Source organism: Phyllobates terribilis, unplaced genomic scaffold (genome assembly GCF_046119375.1).
Source record: "Phyllobates terribilis strain yellow unplaced genomic scaffold, ASM4611937v1 Scaffold_2__4_contigs__length_985480577, whole genome shotgun sequence".
In the NCBI taxonomy this organism is placed as follows: domain Eukaryota; kingdom Metazoa; phylum Chordata; class Amphibia; order Anura; family Dendrobatidae; genus Phyllobates; species Phyllobates terribilis.
This window is the reverse complement of record NW_027362762.1, coordinates 969794078-969817699: the sequence shown is the minus strand read 5'-3', so window position 1 is coordinate 969817699 and position 23622 is coordinate 969794078.

Genomic DNA, 23622 nt, shown 5'->3' with positions numbered 1-23622 from the left:
ATCTCTCATCCCCCTCCGTGCATCTCTCATCCACCCCCCGTGCATCTCTCATCCCCTCCGTGCATCTCTCATCCCCTCCGTGCATCTCTCATCCCCCCCGTGCATCTCTCACCCCCCCGTGCATCTCTCATCCCCTCCGTGCATCTCTCATCCCCTCCGTGCATCTCTCATCCACCCCGTGCATCTCTCATCCACCCCCCGTGCATCTCTCATCCCCCCTGTGCATCTCTCATCCCCCTCCGTGCATCTCTCATCCACCCCCCGTGCATCTCTCATCCCCTCCGTGCATCTCTCATCCCCTCCGTGCATCTCTCATCCCCCCCGTGCATCTCTCACCCCCCCCGTGCATCTCTCACCCCCCCGTGCATCTCTCATCCCCCCCGTGCATCTCTCACCCCCCCGTGCATCTCTCATCCACCCCCCGTGCATCTCTCATCCCCCCTGTGCATCTCTCATCCCCCCCGTGCATCTCTCATCCCCTCCGTGCATCTCTCATCCCCTCCGTGCATCTCTCATCCCCCCCGTGCATCTCTCACCCCCCCGTGCATCTCTCACCCCCCCGTGCATCTCTCATCCCCCCCGTGCATCTCTCACCCCCCCGTGCATCTCTCACCCCCCCGTGCATCTCTCATCCACCCCCCGTGCATCTCTCATCCCCCCGTGCATCTCTCACCCCCCCGTGCATCTCTCATCCACCCCCCGTGCATCTCTCATCCCCCCCGTGCATCGCTCACCCCCCCGTGCATCTCTCACCCCCCCGTGCATCTCTCATCTCTCCCCTCCCTCCCATGTGCATCTCTCATCTCTCCCCTCCCCCCATGTGCATCTCTCATCTCTCCCCTCCCTCCCATGTGCATCTCTCATCTCTCCCCTCCCCCCCATGTGGATCTCTCATCTCTCCCCTCCCCCATGTGCATCTCTCATCTCTCCCCTCCCCCCCATGTGGATCTCTCATCTCTCCCCTCCCCCATGTGCATCTCTCATCTCTCCCCTCCCCCCCATGTGGATCTCTCATCTCTCCCCTCCCCCATGTGCATCTCTCATCTCTCCCCTCCCCCCATGTGCATCTCCCATTCCCCCCACTCCTAGTTAATTGTATTTAAAAAAAAATAAAACTTGTTATACTTACCCCCATGCGATCCCTGCAGAATCCTGGCGCTCGTCCAAATCGCTGACACCAGGTTCTCCTGACTTCCGGCCATGTGACGGCGCCGTCACATGACCGGAAGTCAGGGGAATCATGAAGGTGCTGCCGCAGCAGCGCAGCGCTAAGATGTCCCGGACCCGGCGCTTAGCATGCGGCCGGGGGCCCCATGAGGAGAGAGACGCACAAGAGGGGGGCTCCAAGGGGGCTCCTACCGGCCGGGCCCCATACTGGAGTCAGGGCAGTCATGCCCTGATGGCGGCCCTGCTGGAGGCTAGAGGGGCCCCCTCTCCCCGCGGACCGGCTGAAAAACCCCAACGGCCCGGTCCTGGTCCGCGGACCGGCGGTTGGGGACCTCTGCTCTAAGGTAATAGCACACACTCGCTGCCAGGATCATGTTTTCTGTAATGTCTGGGGACACAGAAGCAACCCTCGGCCAGGGTGTTACACTCGCCGGCGTTACACTATGTGAGGCAGTGAGAGGAATCATATGCGAGGGTTGTTATGTGTACCCCAGGATGCACATACTAAACCCGCTGGAGTGCATTGTAATTATAGCCACAGCTGTGATTACTTTGCAAAATAAAAGAGAGAATGGATTTGGTCAAACTATTTAACCAGGTCAGATTTAAGAAAAATTGACATGAGCTTTTATTTTTGGAGAGATCTATAGGATTGGTAGTGGGATGGATCTCTCCCTCCACTCCGGGTTTTGTGAGAGGTCCATGTCCATGAAACGTATTTAAACTCTCAGTTGAGGTTTGGGTGTGTCAGTTTGTTGGTTTGGAAGCACAGAGTAGGAGCTCTGTGTATGATAGGTCTGTGTGAGTTTGAACACAGCCCAAAGCCTACTGACGCACCCACGGGTGATATGGTGGTGCAGTTGCCAGTGGCAACGAAGTGTTACGGACTGTGACAAACGATCCGGAGGATAACATTTGACTTTTCATTGTAAGTTGCCAAAATAAAGACTTTTAAATTGGACTAACTTGGGTCTCTGCCTCTTTATCGCACTGTGTGAAAACCGCAGCATTACATATGGTGGAGAATGCGGGCAGTGTGAACTGAGGCATACCCTGAAAAAAGCTGCATGTCTTTAATTAAGCCTGCAACACCACACCCCAGGCCTGCCGATAAAATGGAGATACTGAAGCAGTTGGTTCTCACCCAGCAGCAGCAGCAGCTGAAGTTTCAGCGGCAACAACAGGAGCAGCACCAACTGCAGCAGATGAACAATCTGTTACTGCAGCAGATTGTGGCTTTGCGAGAGACTCCCTCACCGCCGACCCCGGTTCGTCATGAGGCCCGGGACAAAGTCTGGTCAGCATTGAGAAAGTGGAGTCTGGAGGACAACGTGGGAGCCATCCTCACAGTCTTCGAACGCACAGCAGAGCAGGAGAGCCTGTCAACTGACCTACTTTGACCTCAGTCGGGAGGATTCCCAGGACTACGGGAAACTGAAAGGTGAGATCCTTGCCTGACTGGGGTTAATACATATGTACGGGCAAAACAAATGTTTCAGTGGACCATTGTGGAGGCGTCTTGTCTCAGGCGTATGACTTGTTGCAGCTATTCACAAGATGGATCCAGCCTGAGACCTTGACTCCTTCCCAGAAGATAGAGAGGGTGGTGGTTGACCGGCTTGTGAGTACTCTGCCAGCAACTATACAGCCTTGGGTGGGGAAGGTGACCTGGGCATCCTAGATCAAGTGGTTAGCCTGGTCAAGAGTTATACGGCCACCCAGGATTTCATATGGGACTCTGCCCCACTGCAGCTATCAGGCCAGCCACTGCAAGCCCAGAAAGGATCACAACCCTCTGCTGGCGTCAGTCAGAAACTAGTCCCTACTGAGGGGGTACCCCAGAGTGAGGGTGGCAGGAGACCAGTTAGCCCTAAACCAGTCTCATGATCTAGTGGTGCCACTGCTATCAGGTGCTGGTGGTGCCAAGGGCCAGGACATGTGGCTGCCAACTGCCCGCTGAACCTATGGACTGCGGGTTTACTCGCTGGGTGTTAATGCATGCTCAGACTGTCTATACCGTGGATGCCATCGGTTCAGCTGGTGAACCCCATCTGTGCCAGGTGCGCATCTATAGACACAGAGTGGAGGCACTCTTGGACTCAGGGAGCCTAGTGACACTTATCCATGGGTCACTGATTTCTGGCCTAGAACCCACTGGAAGGAAAGTCGGGTTCGTCTGTATACATGGTGAACTTTGGGATTATCCAACAGTGTAAGTTACGTTTTCCACTCTGTGTGGGGAAGTCAAACATGTGGTGAGGGTAGTAAAAACCCTTCCCTATGGGACTGTGTTGGAAAGAGACTTACCTCTGTTTTGGTCCTTGTGGGGCAGTAAAATTAATCCTCCCAGGATAAAAGTCTGTTTGGGGGCAGGACCCGAAGATCCCGATACCTGCCGTAGTGGTCACCCGCATGGGGACAGAGTGTAAACCCGATAAGTTTCCCCTAGAGGTATTGGCAGGCGAGGTTGAGAAGACCCCATCAATCCCTGAGCGATGTCCTGGGGAACATTTGGGACAGTCCAGGTCCAGGGTCCCACACTGACCCGAGCCCAGGAAAGGGTGATAGAAATAAATGGGGTGGCTCAGCAACCTGGAACAGAGATGGTTTTTCCGCGCATGGCGGTCAATTATGAGTTACTATATCGGGTGGACAAAATCCGGGACAAAGTGGTGGAACAGCTGGTAGTACCCAATCCTACCATCGGGTGATGCTGAAGATGGCTCACAAATACATGCTGGATGGTCATCTAGGGGTAAAAAAGACACAATAGAGTATTTTACAACGACCCGGGATTTACACCGTTGTACAGAGGTTTTGTGAGTCATATCGAGAGTGTCAACTTACCACACCAACCCGAATCTTCCGTAGTCCATTGGTGCCTCTGCCTAGGTACCTTTTGAGCGGATTGCTATGGATCTGGTGGGGCCAATAGTAAAATCTGCACTTGGTCACCAACACATATTAGTGGTAGTAGATTATGCCACCCATTACAATTCTGCTTCGCAACACCTCGGCTAAACTTATCGCCTGGAGCTGTTTGCCATGTTCTGCCAGATTGGGCTGCCTAAGGAGATCCTTATGGATCAGGGGACTCCTTTTATGTCCATAGTGACAAAAGGAATGGTGTAAGCTGCCCAGATAAAACAGTTGCGCTCATTGTTGTACCATCCACAGAGCGATGGATTAGTTGAAAGATTTAACGAAACCCTTAAATATATGCTCAAAAAAGTGATCTCCAAGGATAGGAGGGATTGGGACATGTTACTGCTCTCTTTAATGTTTGACGTTTGCGAGGTACCGCAGACTTCAACAGGATTCTCACCCTTTGAGCTATTACATGGCAGGCATCCCAGGGCTGGACTAAACGAAAGAAACATGTGAACAGGAGCCTATGCCCCATAGAAGTGTAACAGAGCATGTGGCAAGTATGCAGGACTGGATCGTGGCGGTCATGCCAATCGTGGAGAAACATCAGGTGGATGCCCAAGCAGCGCAGAGCTGAGCATATAAAAGAAAGGCCACAGTCAGGACCTTTTAAAAAAGGGGATCGGTTATTAGTCTCAGTGCCCACCACAGAAAATAAGCTCATGGCCAAGTGGCAAGGGCCGCATGAAGTTTGGGAAAAGGTTGGAGATGTGAATTACAGGGTATATCAGCCCAGAAAAAGGAAACTCGAACAATTATATCATGTAAATCTGTTAAAAGAATGGAAAGACTGTGAATGTATGGAGTTACGGATGCGACTCCGGTCGTATCTTCTGTGGACCCTCTGACACCAGCACGGGAGGATGCCAGGGGAGAGGTAAAGATAAGCGATGCTCTCACTAAACAGCAGCGACGGGAGGCTCGGAAATTAGTTAGAGCAGCAGAATACAAACGTATTCTCAGAACTGCCTGGCCGTACATCTGTGATCCGACATGACATTGAGCCTCAGATAAGGGTACGAATGAAACCGTACCGTGTGCCGGAGGACCAGAGGCAAGCCATCGCGACTGAGGTGAAACAAATGCACCAGCAAGGAGTTATTGAGGAGTCCAAGAGTGAGTGGGCTAGCCCCATTGTACTGATTCAAAAGCCGGATGGATCGTTACGATTTTGTAACGACGTCCGAAAATTGAATGACATGTCAAAGTTTGACATTTATCCAATGCTGGGGTGGATGAGCTGATTGAGAGACTGGGGCAGGCCCAGTACTTCACGACGCTCGATCTGACCAAGGGTTACTGGCAGGTGACTCTGACAGAGTCGGTGAAAGAAAAGACCGCTTTTATAACACCAGAGGGTCTCGATCACTATGTCCCCCTGCCTTTTGGGTTACATAGGGCCCTGGCCACGTTCCAGAGGCTAATGGACATAGTTTTAGAGCCCCATCAGAAGTATGCATAGGCGTATTTGGATGACATTATCATCTTTAGTACCGATTGGCATACCCACTTGTCCCAGGTACAAGCGGTAGTGTATTCGAACTCCAAAAAATGTGCGATAGGTCTTGAGGAAGCCCAGTACTTGGGGTACGTGATTGTTTGGCCAAACAAGATCGAGGCCATTCAAAACTGACCCCGGCCTCTTACTACAAAACAGGTAAGAGCGTTCCTCAACATTATTGGGTATTACAGACGGTTTATACCTAATTTTGCTGGGAGATCTGCATCCCTGACCGATCTCTTAAAGGAAAAGAAGTCGGTCATGGTTCGGTAGAACCCTCAGGCGGAGAAAGCTTTCTAATCCATGAAGTTGGCGTTCCCATCCTCACGAGCCCCAACTTCAAGAAAGGCTTTATTTTGCAAACGGATGCATCTGAGGTAGGGCTAGGATAACACTCCTAATCTTATCTTTAAGCGCTCTAAGACTTCTATAACCGTGGGTTAATTGTAACCCCGCGGTCTCCTGTTATTACTGAGTGGCCCTCTGTGTGCAGCACGCATGCGCAGGGAGAAGCGTCACAGCATCTCCATGTCCACCGCATTCATTGGAGCAAGGCCGCATTTCAGAGACGGTACCGCAATGTCTGCGCAAGCGCTGGCGTCTGACGCCACTTCCGGTCACATGACCGGCAGGTCCTTTATCATGGAGCGCTGCTCCATACAATGTACCACGTACCGGCAGGGTACGGATCGTGCCGGCTGCAGACACAGCAGTAAGCTCTTTACACCGATGGAGATATAAGATAAGTTATTTTTACCACCATTCTTACTTACTTCTTAATGGGATTTCTTCTACCTTACCAACAGATCCATGTTTTCACTATAACTTTAATAATATTCTCTAAAGTAAAGTAGGGACCAGTACCTGGAAATCATTTTTTCTTCTATTAAGACTACTCCAAGGTAAAATGGGATTCCTCTCTATCTGCTGACATTGTTGGTGATGACACATACAAATGAAATAAGACACACTGTTTTGAATTCCCTATCTTGCAGTTTTGCATGAACCTTATACTGGATACCTGGGAGAAGGAACGGTCCACTATATACAAAATTTACTTGGCACAGGGGTATGACTCAATTTTCTTATATAGTATTAGATTAGGTGAAGGGAACCTTCTGTATTTATATTGTTATAATTGAACAGGAACCCACCCGGCCAGGAGGAATCACAATATTCACCTGAGACCTGCCCTTTCCTCTTTGAGGTCCCAGTACCATCTTGCAAATATAGGGATACCCTTATGATCACCTGGATGCAGGACCTAACAGGTACCAACACCTACTCCAAACATCGTTCATACAACAGCCTACAGGCACAAAACCTACAAAAGACAAAAAATATATCAATCACATACCCTACCATCATTATATATAAATGTAAAGCAAAGTTGCATATGAAATATAGGGTACTTAGTGAACTATTTTTGATCAAAAAAAGTATACAAGCCGTCCCACCAGTGACAAGGTGACCCTAATTGGGACGGTCCTACACTGTCTATATTAAAAACCTTACTGTATATCAAAGTTGAAGTAATGCATATGAAAGGGTAGACAAATAGAACCGGGTCCCAATATCAGACCACCCAAGCCTGTGATAAGCTACATATATACTAACCAGCTTAACAAGGGGGATGCCACACCCCTAATTTGCACAGAATGCAAACAAGACAAAAAAAACAAGCAATGTGAACTGAGGTCTAAGATGGTACACATGCAAGAAATAAGAGCATGTTCACACTAGCAAAAAGATACAAAACCTACAAAAGACAAAAAATATATCACATACCCTACCATCATTATATATAAATGTGAAGCAAAGTTGCATATGAAATATAGGGTACTTAGTGAACTATTTTTGATCAAAAAAAGTATACAAGCCATCCCACCAGCGAGAAGGTGACCCTAATTGGGACGGTCCTACACCGTCTATAATAAAAACAGTAAGGTTTTTACAGTAAGGTTTTTAATATAGACAGTGTAGGACCGTCCCAATTAGGGTCACCTTGTCGCTGGTGGGACGGCTTGTATACTTTTTTTGATCAAAAATAGTTCACTAAGTACCCTATATTTCATATGCAACTTTGCTTTACATTTATATATAATGATGGTAGGGTATGTGATATATTTTTTGTCTTTTGTAGGTTTTGTATCTTTCTGCTAGTGTGAACATGCTCTTATTTCTTGCATGTGTACCATCTTAGACCTCAGTTCACATTGCTTGGTTTTTTAGCCTACAGGCAGTTTCCTTCTTTCTACCTTTGAACCACTCTCTTTTAGATTATAGAGTGATAGTAGACCTGATGAATTTATATGTATGTAGATCTGTATACTGGAATGATCATTTGACATAAGTTTACAAATTATGTACCAATATTGTAAATAAGAAATAATTTTTTGTATTTATTTTGTATTTATTTGTATTGATTATTTATTTCTAGTGACACTGTGATCAAGGCCACGTGGTGGCCGAAACGTCAGCTTTTACTTTGTCATTGATTTCACGCTATCACATTGGAATAAATGGAATAAATTTCACTTGAAGCAAAATTGTTCAGTACCGTGTGCAGTGATTATTATCTTGATATTTAAGTGGATCATCTGATCCGATCTCGAGCACCGGAATAGACATTTTTGAGTGCTAGCCATTGTTCGTATCTAATGTCACAGGAGGTGAACGGACAAGAACATCCGGTCACTTACGTGAGTAATAAACTTACCCCGGCAGAAAAAAATTCTAGCATAGTGGAGAAGGAGTGCTTGGCCATTAAGTAGGCTTGGAGTCCCTACGTTATTATTTACTCTGGTAACAGTTTCGCTTGGTAACGAACCATTCACCCTTGGTCTGGATGAGAAATACCAAGGAGAGGAATGCTCGAGTCACCAGATGGTTTCTGTAATTGCAAAATTTTAGCTTCTCAGTGGAATATAGAGTTGGCAATGTGCAAGGAAATGTGGATGCCCTGTCACAGGCACCCTGTATGGTGACAGGTGTTCAACCCCCCAAGTTTGAACAGAGGGAGTAATATGTGTGGCAGTGAGGGGAATCATATGCGAGGGTCGTTATGTGTCCCCCTGGATGCTCACAGAGGCATATTGAACCCTCTGGAGGGAATTGTAATTACAGTGGCAGCTGTAATTACATTGCAAAATAAAAGAGAGAGTGGAGTTGGTCAAACTGTTTGACAAAATGAGATTTAAGATAACCTGACATGGGCTTTTATTTTTGGAAAGATCTATAGAATTGGTAGTCTCTTCCTCCACTCTGGGTTTTGGGAGTGGCCCATGTCCACGAAACCCATTTAACCCCTTCACGCTGCGGCCCTTTTCCATTTTTGCGTTCTCGTTTTTTACTCTTCTTACCAGAGCCATAACTTTTTTTATATTTCGGTCAATGTAAAAGGACGAGATTTTCCTCCAAAAATATCAGTAATTAATGGGGGAACTCTCCTACACCTCTATTGAGGTCCGATATTAACTATTAACATCAAACTTGACTATTAATAATTAATATCCAGTAACGTTATCTGTGCCTTATACTATACACCAACTGAGACAAAACCGTGTGCTAATAAAAGGTATTTATTACACAAAAGTCTACAGTTAATATACTACTATTTATCCCACTAACACAGTACACAATAATAATAACAATATACAATTCCCAATTACCCATTTTCCACCCATGTTTCCTAATCACTCATGCGGCCCACCCAACTATACTAACTTTCCCTATATATATACAGATACAAGGATATCAATATCTAGGAGGGTTAGTACAGAGTATGTAGGGCTAATAAGTAAAGAGTTACAGGGGAAGAGAGATACTCAGCCATGTGTTATGTCCATCTCTCCAACAGTCCAAAGAGTCCAAAAAAGGGGCCAGCACATGAGTGCTCTGGGGTTTTATGTCCAGCACAGGAAATGATGTATTATTCCCCGCCCACTGGCTAAGGTCTTTGTTCATGTCCAGCCATACTGGCAAAACCTGTTTTAGTACATGGCTGAACATTTTGTTGATCCTGCCCCCAACAGCAGCAAACAGACTGAAACACATAAGGAGATGGGGGCCAATATATACATGTATACTTATCTGCAAGCATGGCTAGCATGTAGATACATATATACATGTACAACCTAGGACACTTCCCTTTACAGTCAATATGGCCTTTTAAAGGCTTTTTTTTTGCCGGACGAGTTGTACTTTTAAACGACACCATTGGTTTTACCATATCGTGTACTGGAAAGCGGAAAAAAAATTCCAAGTGAAATTGCAAAAAAAGGGCAATTCCACGGTTGTTTTTTATTTTTTTTTCCATGTTCATTAAATGGTAACACTGAGCTGCCATTATGATTCTCCAGGTCATTACGAGTTCGTAGATACCAAACATGTATAGGTTATTTTTTTATTTAAGTGGTAAAAAAAAATCCAAAGTTTGTTAAGAAAGAAAAAAAGTCGCCATTTTCCAAGACCCATAGCGTTTCCATTTTTCGGGATCTGGGGCCATGTGAAGGCTTATTTTTTGCGTGCCGATTTGATGTTTTTATTGATACCATTTTTGGGTGTTTTGATCACCTGTTACTGCATTTTATTGCAATGTTGCCGCAACCAAAAAAAGTTTTGATTTTTTTTCTCGTTACGCCGTTTACTGATCAGATTAATTATTTTTATATATTGATAGATCGGGCGATTCTGAACGTGGCGATACCAAATACAGTGCTGGCCAAAAGTATTGGCACCCCTGCAATTCTGTCAGATAATACTCAGTTTCTTCCTGAAAATGATTGCAATCACAAATTAGTTGGTATTATTATCTTCATTTAATTTGTCTTCAATGAAAAAAACACAAAAAGAATTGTCCTAAAGCCAAATTGGATATAATTCCACACCAAACCAAAAAGGGGGTGGACAAAAGTATTGGCACCCTTTTAAAAATCCTGTGATGCTTCTGTAATTGGTGTAATTAGCAGCACCTGTAACTTACCTGTGGCACCTAACAGGTGTTGGCAATAACTAAATCACACTTGCAGCCAGTTAACATGGATTAAAGTTGACTCAACCTCTGTCCTGTGTCCTTGTGTGTACCACATTGAGCATGGAGAAAAGAAAGAAGACCAAAGAACTGTCTGAGGACTTGAGAAACCAAATTGTGAGGAAGCATGAGCAATCTCAAGGCTACAAGTCCATCTCCAAAGACCTGAATGTTCCTGTGTCTTCCGTGCGCAGTGTCATCAAGAAGTGTAAAGCCCATGGCACTGTGGCTAACCTCCCTAGATGTGGACGGAAAAGAATTCACGAGAGATTTCAACGCAAGATTGTGCGGATGGTGGATAAAGAACCTCGACTAACATCCAAACAAGTTCAAGCTGCCCTGCAGTCCGAGGGTACAACAGTGTCAACCCGTACTATCCGTCGGCGTCTGAATGAAAAGGGACTGTATGGTAGGATACCCAGGAAGACCCCACTTCTTACCCCGAGACATAAAAAAGCCAGGCTGGAGTTTGCCAAAACTTACCTGAGAAAGCCGAAAACGTTTTGGAAGAATGTTCTCTGGTCAGATGAGACAAAAGTAGAGCTTTTTGGGAAAAAGCATCAACATAGAGTGTACAGGAAAAAAAGAGAGGCATTCAAAGAAAAGAACACGGTCCCTACAGTCAAACATGGTGGAGGTTCCCTGATGTTTTGGGGTTGCTTTGCTGCCTCTGGCACTGGACTGCTTGACCGTGTGCATGGCATTATGAAGTCTGAAGACTACCAACAAATTTTGCAGCATAATGTAGGGCCCAGTGTGAGAAAGCTGGGTCTCCCTCAGAGGTCATGGGTCTTCTAGCAGGACAATGACCCAAAACACACTTCCAAAAGCACTATAAAATGGTTTGAGAGAAAGCACTGGAGACTTCTAAGGTGGCCAGCAATGAGTCCAGACCCGAATCCCATAGAACACCTGTGGAGAGATCTCAAAATGGCAGTGTGGAGAAGGCACCCTTCAAATATCAGGGACCTGGAGCAGTTTGCCAAAGAAGAATGGTCTACAATTCCAGCAGAGCATTGTAAGAAACTCATTGATGGTTACCGGAAGCGGTTGTTCGCAGTTATTTTGGCTAAAGGTTGTGCAACCAAGTATTAGGCTGAGGGTGCCAATACTTTTGTCCGGGCCTTTTTTGGAGTTTTGTGTGAAATGATCAATGATTTGATTTTTGCTTCATTCTCTTTTGTGTTTTTTCCTTGCAAGCAAATTAAATGAAGATAATAAGACCAAAGAATTTGTGATTGCAATCATTTTCAGGAAGAAACTGAGTATTATCTGACAGAGTTGCAGGGGTGCCAATACTTTTGGCCAGCACTGTATGTGTATATTTGATTTTTTTTTATTTTAAATGGGGTGACAGGGGGGGTGATTTAAACTTTTATATTTTTTTAAATCTTTTAAATATTTTTAAAAACTTTATTTTACTTTACACTAGCTTCAATAGTCTCCGTGAGAGACTTAGAACTGTGAAAGCCCGTGTTACACATAGGGCTTCAGCCCTGCTATGTGTAACAAAAGTTCTCATCTGCCATGAGCGCCAACCGCTGGACGGCTCTCATAGCAACCCGGCAATGACAACCATAGGGGCCTCCTGCAGAACCTGGGTTGTCATGCAGGGCCAGCGTCAGCACCCGGCGCACCCGGGCAAGTGCCAGGGCCCACTCACTGTCTGGCACCCCGCCGGGCTACGGGCGGAGGAGAGTGGTGCCAGCGCCCGCCCTTCTCCCCCGCTTGCTCAGGGCCCCAGCAGCCGGATACATACCTCTCCCCGTGCCTCCGCAGATCCGCTGTCTTCCTGCTGTGCACTCCCTGTGACGTCTCAGGTCAGAGGGTGCGGCGACGTCTTTCCACCGCGCCCTCCCCTGAGCCATCACAGGCAGCGCAGTGCGGGACGAAGCCAGCGACACTGGATTCCAGACCTGAGCAGCAGCAGCAGGTGAGGATGAGTTAGGTGAGTATTTTATTTATTTATTTTTTAATGTATGGAGGCATGAGGCATTATATGGTGGGGGGGGGGCAGTGACATCCTGCATGGGGCATTATATGGTGGGGGTGACATCCTGCATGGGGCATTATATGGTGGGGTTGACATCCTGCATGGGGCATTATATGGGGGTTGACATCCTGCATGGGGCATTATATGGGGGGGTGACATCCTGCATGGGGCATTATATGAGGGGTGACATCCTCATCCTGCATGGGGCATTATAAAGAGGGGGGGGTGACATCCTGCATGGGGCATTATAAGGGAGGGGGAGGTGACATCCTGCATGGGGCATTATATGGGGGGGAAAGGGACATCCTGCATGGGGCATTATATGGGGGGGACATCCTGCATTGGGCATTATATGGGGGGGAAAGGGACATCCTGCATGAGGCATTATATGGAGGGGAACAAGTGACATCCTGCATGGGGCATTATATGGAGGGGAAAGGGACATCCTGCATGGGGCATTATATGGGGGGGACATCCTGCATTGGGCATTATATGGGGGGGAAAGGGACATCCTGCATGAGGCATTATATGGAGGGGAACAAGTGACATCCTGCATGGGGCATTATATGCAGGGGAATAAGTGACATCCTGCATGGGGCATTATATGGGGGGGAAAAGTGACATCCTGCATGGGGCATTATATGGGGAGGGGGGACATCCTGCATGGGGCATTATATGGGGGGAGAAGTGACATCCTGCATGGGACATTATATGGGGGGTGACATCCTGCATGGCGCATTATATGGGGGGTGACATCCTGCATGGGGCATTATAAGGGGGGAACCGCCTGCATGGGGCATTATAAGGGGGAAACAGCCTGCATGGGGCATTATGTGGGGGGAACAGCCTGCATGGAGCATTATGTGGGGGCCAGTATCCTGTATGGAGCGTTATAAGGGGACCAGTATCCTGTACAGAGCGTTATATGGGGGCCAGTATTCTGTATGGAGCATTATATGGGGGCTAGTATTCCATAGGGAGCGTTATATGGGGACCAGTATTCCGTATGGAGCATTTTATGGGAGCCAGTATACAGTATGGAGCGATTCGCCGGTTTCTGAGCTATTGTGGAATTTACAATAGATATCACTCATGTAATGTAAGAAGTGAAATCTTCGGCCTAGTACTATATATATATATATCTATATATTTCTCTGCGGTATCTGTGCATCATGAATCGTGGTATGTGTGAAAGGGGCCCACTGAGACTCTTTTGCCGGGGCCCAGAAAAACCTGGAGCCGGCCCTGTTGTCATGCCACCCCATTGGCGACCCGCGGTCATGTGACACGGGCGCCGATGGGCGGGACTAGTGACGTCCTTCTGCTGCGGCCATGTTAAATGCCTCTGTCAGAGATTGACATTTAACATGTTAACAGCTGCGGGTGGATCGCGATTCTAAGCGTGGATGTTAGGGGCACAGATCAGATCAGCTGTCATGTCCCCGGAAAGATGCGGGCTCATCGCTTGAGCCCGCAGCAAAGGGGGAGACACGACATGCGCCGTGAAATGATTAAACTTTCATTTGAGGTTTGGGTGTGTCAGTTTTTGGTGTGCTTGCTTCAGAGCAGGAGTTCTGGGCAGGAAAGGTCTGTGTGAGTTTGAACACAAGTCAGAGCCAGTGATACCACAAGCGTTACGGACTGTGATGGTTGATCCGGCTGCAATCCGGAGGATACATTTGCCTTTTTGGTTGTACGTTGCCAAAATAAAGACTTTTAAGTTGGACTAACCTGGTTCACTGCCTCATTACTGCACTGTGTGAATACCACTACATTACAACCGTCACATCTTTATTTTCTTTGTAATGGGTTTGCTGCATTACTCATACATGTGACCTATCTATGGCATGCATTAGTGATCTGTAACCTATTGCAGGTACTGGGAGTAGTATCTTTATTATATCGGGTTGCAGGCACTCCTGTGTTGGAATGAGGTAGTTGGTGCTAGGACACTGACCATTTTTTCATTTGGGACAGAATGATACGTTCAGGAGGAAATTGAGGAATCTATAAAGAACTTGACGCTTCATTTCTGTTCCGTGTGGAGAACAACTGGGGGCGAAACACAGACGCCATCAATGAGTCACAGAGGATTTGTGTAGGGGTAATTATAGGGAGATAGTAACAGATTTGTATGTATCAGACATCACAAGCTCCACCTGTCAATCATTCATATTACCTCCTCCCGAGACCTTAACACGGGGTACCATCACCCTGCCAAGGATTAATATCAGTGTCCCCAGGTTACGAGGCCATGCTGCTCTTACAGCCTTCCTTCAACCTGTTCCACTGTGGCCAAGTTTAGTATTTTGCGATTTCATATTTTTTCTCCCTTTCTTCCAGGAGCCATACCTTTTTTATTTTTCCGTTTCCATACCCTTATCAGGGCTCATATACGTGTGAGTGAAATACGCTCTCTTCTATGCCTTCCGAACTTCAAATTAATAAGATTTGTTTTACGAGCGCTCGGGAAATCAGTACAGCACAGCCATGTATGGTGTACTAGAAAAGACTTCTGCTTTATTAACACATGTGGGACTTTAAATAGGGTCAGAGACAAAGGAATAGTTCCCTCTGACCTATGAACCAATAGTAACCTTAAGGGAGTGAATAGTAATGTGAAACCTCACTGCCCATCAGTGTTACCTGATGACCATTACACAGAAGTTACAAGACAAGATGGAGACCACATACTCAAAATGGATTATTTTCTCTCACATTTCCCCCCTTTTGTGATCAATTATGGCATCTCAGTAGGTATATAGGAGCGCGCTAGTCGCGTCCTCGGGACTTTCCTACCTGCTTCACCTCAGTTCCCTACCTAAACACCTATAATTGTATCACAACAATGGATCTTTTCTTGTTTTGGGTCCATAGTATACAATCAGGGGTTCTGTGACACGGTTTTCCTTGCATATAGACCTGAGTAACTTAGGTGTAACATAAATCAGCGCTTTTACGGCTACATATATCAACAAGCAGAATAATAATAATTGCATACATGTACAGTACAGACCAAAAGTTTGGACACACCTTCTCATTTAAAGATTTTTCTGTATTTTCATGACTATGAAAATTGTACATTCACACTGAAGGCATCAAAACTATGAATTAACACATGTGGAATTATATACTTAACAAAAAAGTGTGAAACAACTGAAAATATGTCTTATATTCTAGGTTCTTCAAAGTAGCCACCTTTTGCTTTGATGACTGCTTTGCACACTCTTGGCATTCTCTTGATGAGCTTGAAGAGATAGTCACCGGAAATGGTCTTCCAACAATCTTGAAGGAGTTCCCAGAGATGCTTAGCACTTGTTGACCCTTTTGCCTTCACTCTGCGGTCCAGCTCACCCCAAACCATCTCGATTGGGTTCAGGTCTGGTGACTGCAGTGCAGGTCATCTGGTGTAGCACCACATCACTCTCCCTCTTGGTCAAATAGTCCTTACACAGCCTGGAGGTGTGTTTGGGGTCATTGTCCTGTTGAAAAATAAATGATGGTCCAACTAAACGCAAACCGGATGGAATAGCATGCCGCTGCAAGATGCTGTGGTAGCCATGCTGGTTCAGTATGCCTTCAATTTTGAATAAATCCCCAACAGTGTCACCAGCAAAGCACCCCCACACCATCACACCTCCTCCTCCATGCTTCACGGTGGGAACCAGGCATGTAGAGTCCATCCGTTCACCTTTTCTGAGTCGCACAAAGACACGGTGGTTGGAACCAAAGATCTCAAATTTGGACTCATCAGACCAAAGCACAGATTTCCACTGTTCTAATGTCCATTCCTCGTGTTCTTTAGCCCAAACAAGTCTCTTCTGCTTGTTGCCTGTCCTTAGCAGTGATTTCCTAGCAGCTATTTTACCATGAAGGCCTGCTGCACAAAGTCTCCTCTTAACAGTTGTTGTAGAGATGTGTCTGCTGCTAGAACTCTGTGTTGCATTGACCTGGTCTCTAATCTGAACTGCTGTTAACCTGCGATTTCTGAGGCTGGTGACTCGGATAAACTTATCCTCAGAAGCAGAGGTGACTCTTGGTCTTCCTTTCCTTGGGCGGTCCTCATGTGAGCCAGTTTTTTTGTAGCGCTTGATGGTTTTTGCAACTGCACTTGGGGACACTTTCAAAGTTTGCCCAATTTTTCGGACTGACTGACCTTCATTTCTTAAAGTAATGATGGCCACTTGTTTGTCTTTACTTAGCTGCTTTTTTCTTGCCATAATACAAATTCTAACAGTCTATTAACAGTCTATTCAGCTGTGTACCCACCAGACTTCTGCACAACACAACTGACAGTCCCAACCCCATTTATAAGGCAAGAAATCCCACTTATTAAACCTGACAGGGCACACCTGTGAAGTGAAAACCATTTCCGGTGACTACCTCTTGAAGCTCATCAAGAGAATGCCAAGAGTGTACAAAGCAGTCATCAAAGCAAAAGGTGGCTACTTTGAAGAACCTAGAATATAAGACATATTTTCAGTTGTTTCACACTTTGTTTTAAGTATATAATTCCACATGTGTTAATTCTTAGTTTTGATGCCTTCAGTGTGAATGTACAATTTTCAAAGTCATGAAAATACAGAAAAATCTTTAAATGAGAAGGTGTGTCCAAACTTTTGGTCTGTACTGTATGTATAATCCCTGAGAGCCCCCACCTAGACCCTTGAACCAATTGGTGGGATTCAGGAAAGAGAATGTTTCTCCCACCAGGAGTCCATGTTCTTGTAACCACTTATCCATTATCTCGGTTATCTTATGTATATCAGTTCTAACCTGGAGATTTCCCATAACGTCAATGTAATGACAATATGCAGGACCGATGATCTGACACATCCCACCATAGTGGTCAGGTGGTCCAGCACTATGGGGTGCTGTCAGTGACTACAATCAGCTGCTTCTGTATTATATTAGATGTATTAAGGACATCAAGTACCTGGAGGATCTGGTCATCTAGATAATCAGTCGCCTCCACCAGCTTATCCCACATCTGCGTTATGGACGGGTAAATCAATACGCTGCTCACAATCTTACTTACCACCCCCATTTCTACAAGATGAGGTTTACCATTGGGTCTGGGATTGTTGTCTGCAGCTCGTCTGTATAATGTGTGTATAGGGATTGCTTTAACATGTACTCTGGTGTAAGGCACTAGAAAGGTTGATGGGGTCAGGAAGGCCGGTGTGCAGACCCCTGTGAAGTTATTGGGTAACCACTTGTAGGCCTGATGTCCACATACAATGTACAAACTCTCTGGTGCTCCCATAACCGTGTTATTGAATAGACTAGCAATCCATTTAGACAACAAAGTGGAGCTTAATATGTCCATCATTTCTTCCTGATACTAAGTGTCATTTGACATAATACCTGATATCATTCTTTCCAAGGTGACGTTTACACAGTGAAGCTCAGGATTGAATGTGGCATCGACCGCTACACACTGTGTGATGTCGGTACAGACCCGTTAAGGCCCCGTCACACTTAGCGACGCTACAGCGATCCCGACAACGATACGACCTGTCAGGGATCGTTGCTGCGTCGCTATGTGGTCGCTGGTGAGCTGTCAAACAGGCAGGCTCACCAACGATCAGGGGAGCAGCGACATCGTGGAAAGAATCTTTCCACGATGTCCTGCTCCTGGTTACCAGCCTGCTGAAGCAGGAGCAGGCTGGTAACCATGATAAACAGCGCATTACTAGGGGCACACGCGCACCTAGTAACCCGTTGTTTATCATGGTTACCACTCTGCTACGGTGAGCGGGAGGTTACCGCTCACCGTAACAGAGTGGTAACCATGATAAACAGTGGGTTACAAGGTACGCGTGTGCCCCTAGTAACGTGCTGTTTATCATGGTTACCAGCCTGATCGCTGGTCCCGCTGGTCACACACAGTGATGTGTGCTGACCAGCGGGAGGGCAAAGACCAAAAAATGGTCCAGGACACTTTGCAGCGATCAGCGACCTCACAGCAGGGGCCTGCTCGCTGCAAAGTGTCACACATAGCGACATCGCTGGTGAGGTCGCTGTTGCGTCACCAAAACCGTGACTCAGCAGCGATCTCGCTATGTGAGACGGGGGGGGGGGGGGGGCTTCACACTCAGAATTCTGTAGAGAAAGCGACGTCTCTCGATCTTATCTGGATGCAGCTGCAAGAGGTGAAGTTCAGATAACAGGAGAGGTCAACACGACTAGAAGCCCAAGGCATTGCTGTCTGTCTTAGAGGCGGACCACTCCTGTTAAACAACAACCACGGCTCTGTCACCCGTGCAGCTACAGGCAAACCTACAGCTCTCTCTTTCCTGTTGTTATCTAGCTTAGAGGGAAAAGTGCGGTTACTCAAATAGAACATTTCTTCCAAAGTCACTGGAATGGCTAAATAAGGCACAGTATTAGAGCTCACAGGGCTGTGAGTGCAAATCCAACAGTCTTTTGGTAATGTACTCGTGTCTTTTAAAAGTACTTGGTGATGTCTAATGAATTTATTATCCCAGTCATCATTCAAAACCTCATTTAATGTCTTTGGTAGAGGCAATGCCACCACTATCCCCATTAGAACTGGCAAAAAGGTCATCATTCTGCTGGTGGAGTGACTCTTTTACAGTGGCTGGCGTGTATCCAAGTGGATTTTCCCTCAAGCTTCACCAAAGTTGCTGTGGTCAGAAAAACTTGGAATGGCCCATCAAATCTTGGATCAAGACTTTTTCTGACGTGTATTTTTAGGACCACCCAGTCTCCAGGCTTGAGTTCATGTGTTCCAGACACTGATTCAGGGTCTGGAATGGAAGAATACACCCGTTTATCACAATGTTTAGGTGATTATGCAAGACTTGCACATAGCTAGTCAGGCTGTCATTCTGCATCTGAAGTGACTGTGGGAAATATAACCCGTTCTAGGTACTAAACCAAAAAGTATCTCATATGGAGAGAGACCTGTTCTTATACTTGGAGTGTACCTTATTGAGAAAAGAGCTAGAGGCAAGCATTCGGTCCATGTTTTGCCGGTTTCCTCTTTTGCCTTCTGAATCTTTAACTTTAATGTCCCATTCAGTCTTTCTACCTTCCCACTACTCTGTGGATGGTAAGGTGTGTGTAAACCCTGCTCAATTCCCAAAGACTTTAAGATCTCTCTCATGATCTGTCCAGTGAAATGTGTACCTCTATCACTTTCAATCACTTCAGGAACCCCATATCTACATACCACCTCCTTCATGAGTTTTTGAGCAGTAAACTTTGCTGTAGCTTTCCGCACCGGATATGCCTCAGGTCAACCTGAAAAGAGATCAACACACACAAGCACGAACTTATATACCCCTACTCGTGGTAGTTGTATATAATCAATCTGCAATCTCTGGAATGGGTAGAGCGGACGAGGGGTGTATTTCTGCGGGGTCTTCACAGCTTTCCCTACGTTGTTGTGCACACGTCATACAAGACTGTGTGTGCCTGGCTGCCTGGGTACTGGACCCTATCAGTACCCATACCTTGTCTACCAAAGCACACATAGCTGTTTTTGACAAATGTGTTAGTCCATGGGTTACCTGGGCCATCACTGAGTAAAGAGCTGGCGGCAGCCAGAGCTTACTGCCCTTTTTCCACAAACCTTCCTCAATCAGCCGGGCTCCCTGCGTCTCCACTCCTTTTCCTGTTGAACCGCCTGTTTCTGCAGGGATTTAAGAATATCAGGAGTGACAGGTGCCACTGAGGTCACGGTCTGTACCGCTGCTAGACTCTCAACTCTCGGCCTCTTTGCTGCTTCCTTAGTGGCGGCATCCGCACAAGCATTTCCTCTGGCTTCATTGGTGTCAGCTCGAGTGTGAGCTTTATACTCACTATGCCAAGGTTAGTTGGTAACAGGACAGCCTTCATCAGGGTCCTTACACTCTCTGTGGTTTTATAGGTTTTTCATGTGACTTTAGGCAAGATCTACTATCTACACACACATTTGGCCGTCTTACCCTTTGCCACTCTACACGCCTTAGTGAGTGCCCTCAGCTCTGCCTTCTGTGCCGATAGGTGAGGAGGGAGTGGTTCAGCTTTTATGACCTCATGTTGTGTGATCACAGCGTATCCAGTGTAGAACCGACCAGCATCTTGGCATTTGGATCCATCTGCAAAAAACTCAAAATCTGCATTAGCAATGGGTTCATCTGAGACATATTCAAACCCTGCCGTCTCTTGCTACATCAGAGCTACACAATCATGGGGTGTATGTATGTCGGCTATTTTCTCCTCTGTCAGAGAATGTAAAAATAGTTCCTTTTCCCCCATCTTTCCCCCCTTTTTGAATCCAATGGTAGAAGCATAACTGGATTCAAAACTGTACGTCGTTTGAGTTCTACATTTGGGGGAATGAGGAGGGCACACTGAAGTCGAAGTCGCTGGGTCATTGAAATGTGCCTAGGATATACCTGACTGAGGACACCATGAATGTCATGTTGAGTGTAAAGTGTGATCTTGTAATCAAGAACTATTTCTGTGGCCTTTTCAATCATGGCTTGAACCGCAGAAATAGCTGTAACACAAGAGGGTGCCCCCCTGGCACCAGGATCCAGCCTAGCTGAGTAGTAGGCCACTGGTCTTTGTAGTTGTCCATTTTTGGGTAATGCAAGCTGTTGTTTTGTGACTTTTCTTTCCTCTTGAAATGTCTGATGCATTGTGACATGCCATGTCCTAAGAAGACCACCTTCTGGTGATAAACCTGTGGTTTCTTTTAGAGGCCTTACATGTACGTTCTGCTAGTGAACACAAAAGTGAGATAGACGACTCCCGACATGAGACTTGGTCAGGACAAAGTAATAAATCGTCCACATACTCTAAACTAAAACATCACAACCTGCAAATATGGAGGAGTCAACAAATTTTCAAAATGAGAAAACATTGCAAAAGTAGACATTATCGGTGAATTCTGAGTACCTTGTGATAGCACCATCCTTGTAAATTGTTTATGACCAAGGAAAAATAAATAAATAAAAACAAAAAAATACCGGCAGTCTGGGTGCAGAGGCAGGAAAAAAACGCATTGTCTAAGTAAATCACCATAAAATGCTTTGATGATTTCTCAAAGAAAAACATTAATTGCATACAGACCCGGCTGCCCAGTATCTATTAAGGAAAAAAATAAAAATTTAAAAATGTGCCTGGAGTTCATAATCATTGAAATAGAACCTCTAAAATTTTAATTTCTGTCATTATAGTTTTTATCTAGTGGCTTCGGATGAAGGGAAAAAGACATTCCCAGCTATCTGCTATGTGAGTGGGGGCTGCTGCATTCCTGTCTCCCCCCACCTTTTTCTATGGTAAGAAAAAAAACGTACTCTCTTTGTTCTGCGAGTTTGGATCAACTCGTGCTCCACCCCTTTGGCTACTTGTAACAAATCCCTTGGGTCCTTCCCCCTCCACTCTGGGTGCATTTTTTTACAAGTCCCTCTCTAATTGATTTCTTTAACCCTTCCACAAAAGCATCTCCCAATATACATATATTAAGAGTGTCCCGTGGTAAATATCCCATATCTGTCCAAGTCATCTGTAAACGGGCAAAATATTTTTCTACAGCTTCATCTTTCTCCTGAGTTATGTCATATAAAGATATAGATTGATCTCTCTGTTTTGTCAATGCCCAACGCTGCAACATCTTACAATATTCTTCCTCTGACTCTAATGTCTGTAAATATTCTGTTCCATGTCTGTCAATCAGATAGTCTTTTGATGGTCCTGTCTCTTGCTTTATAATATGTGCAGTCACATCTCCTCCTTTTGCGTCTACTAACGATTCTACATCCTGCCATGTACAGTTGTATGTAACCCGTATCTGCTGAATTTGTCTATAGAAAGGAACAGGCTTCTTGTCAGGGTCAAAAAGCTGTTTCATCATAGCTAACTGCTCACTTGGGCTCCAAGGCTTGTATTCCTTTATAGTCACCTTGTGAGGGGGGGCCATGTCTCATGTGCGAGGAGTACTGGTCGTTGGTATGTGAGAGTATCCTCTATCAGCCCCCCTCTCACTGCTCTCTTCCCCCTCCCCATCCCATGTAATTAACTCTGGGGGAAGAGGTGTACTATCAGCTACCACATGTGTCTTTGTTATAACTGGTAGAATAGGAGCATTTGGGGAACTGAATTTAGATTTAGTTGTCTTGCAATTTGAACAGTTATTTTTCCATCCCAAATTCTGTACCCTACATACCGTACATGTCCACCGTCCTGGTCCATTATAAGGAGGAGGTACTGTTAATTCTGTCTCATTAAGGCTGTTCAGTCCATTGTCAAAAGTTCTCACACAATACTTTTACCTATAGTGGTTTTCTCACACTTTCTGCACTAATTATTACTTCCAGAGTCAACATTCTTTACCTGCTCAGCCTTCTCCCTGGTCACATACAGACCAGACCCCCCTGTGGGGAATTTCAGTCATTTCAACATGCTTTTACTATCCGTTATGGCATCCTTGACTTCACATTATCTGAACATTCTACTTTTTGCGGCCTTTCCATTGGGTTTCTGTCTCCATTTACTCAACAAGTTTTTCCATACTTGCTTCAAAATCAATGCTAGTACAATATCAACAATAGGCACAAAGCCACGGGTACAATAGGCAGGCCACACAGACACACATCCTATTATTCTGTAGAGTAGTCAGTCACAAAGCCACAGATACTACAGTACAGTGCAGTAAATGGTCCATAAGATACCCCTCTGGTGAGATGATCAGTCTCATTAGCCAAACAAGATACAGCAACACCAACAATCCTCTAAGTACAAGTACCACTATATCACACTCATACACTGATCACATCACATGCACACAGTTCAAAAAGGCATAGGTAACTCTTCCCAGTTCTTGGACTAGACTATTAATTGCAAAAATAACTCACCCGGATCGGAGGTGAACCAGCTCACAGTAAAAGTGAAATACAATTGTAAGAATAAGCTTCTTACCTTATGCTGCAGCGATTGGATTCACTTTTACTGGAGGGTCCTCCTCAATCTAGATCCGGATGGTAT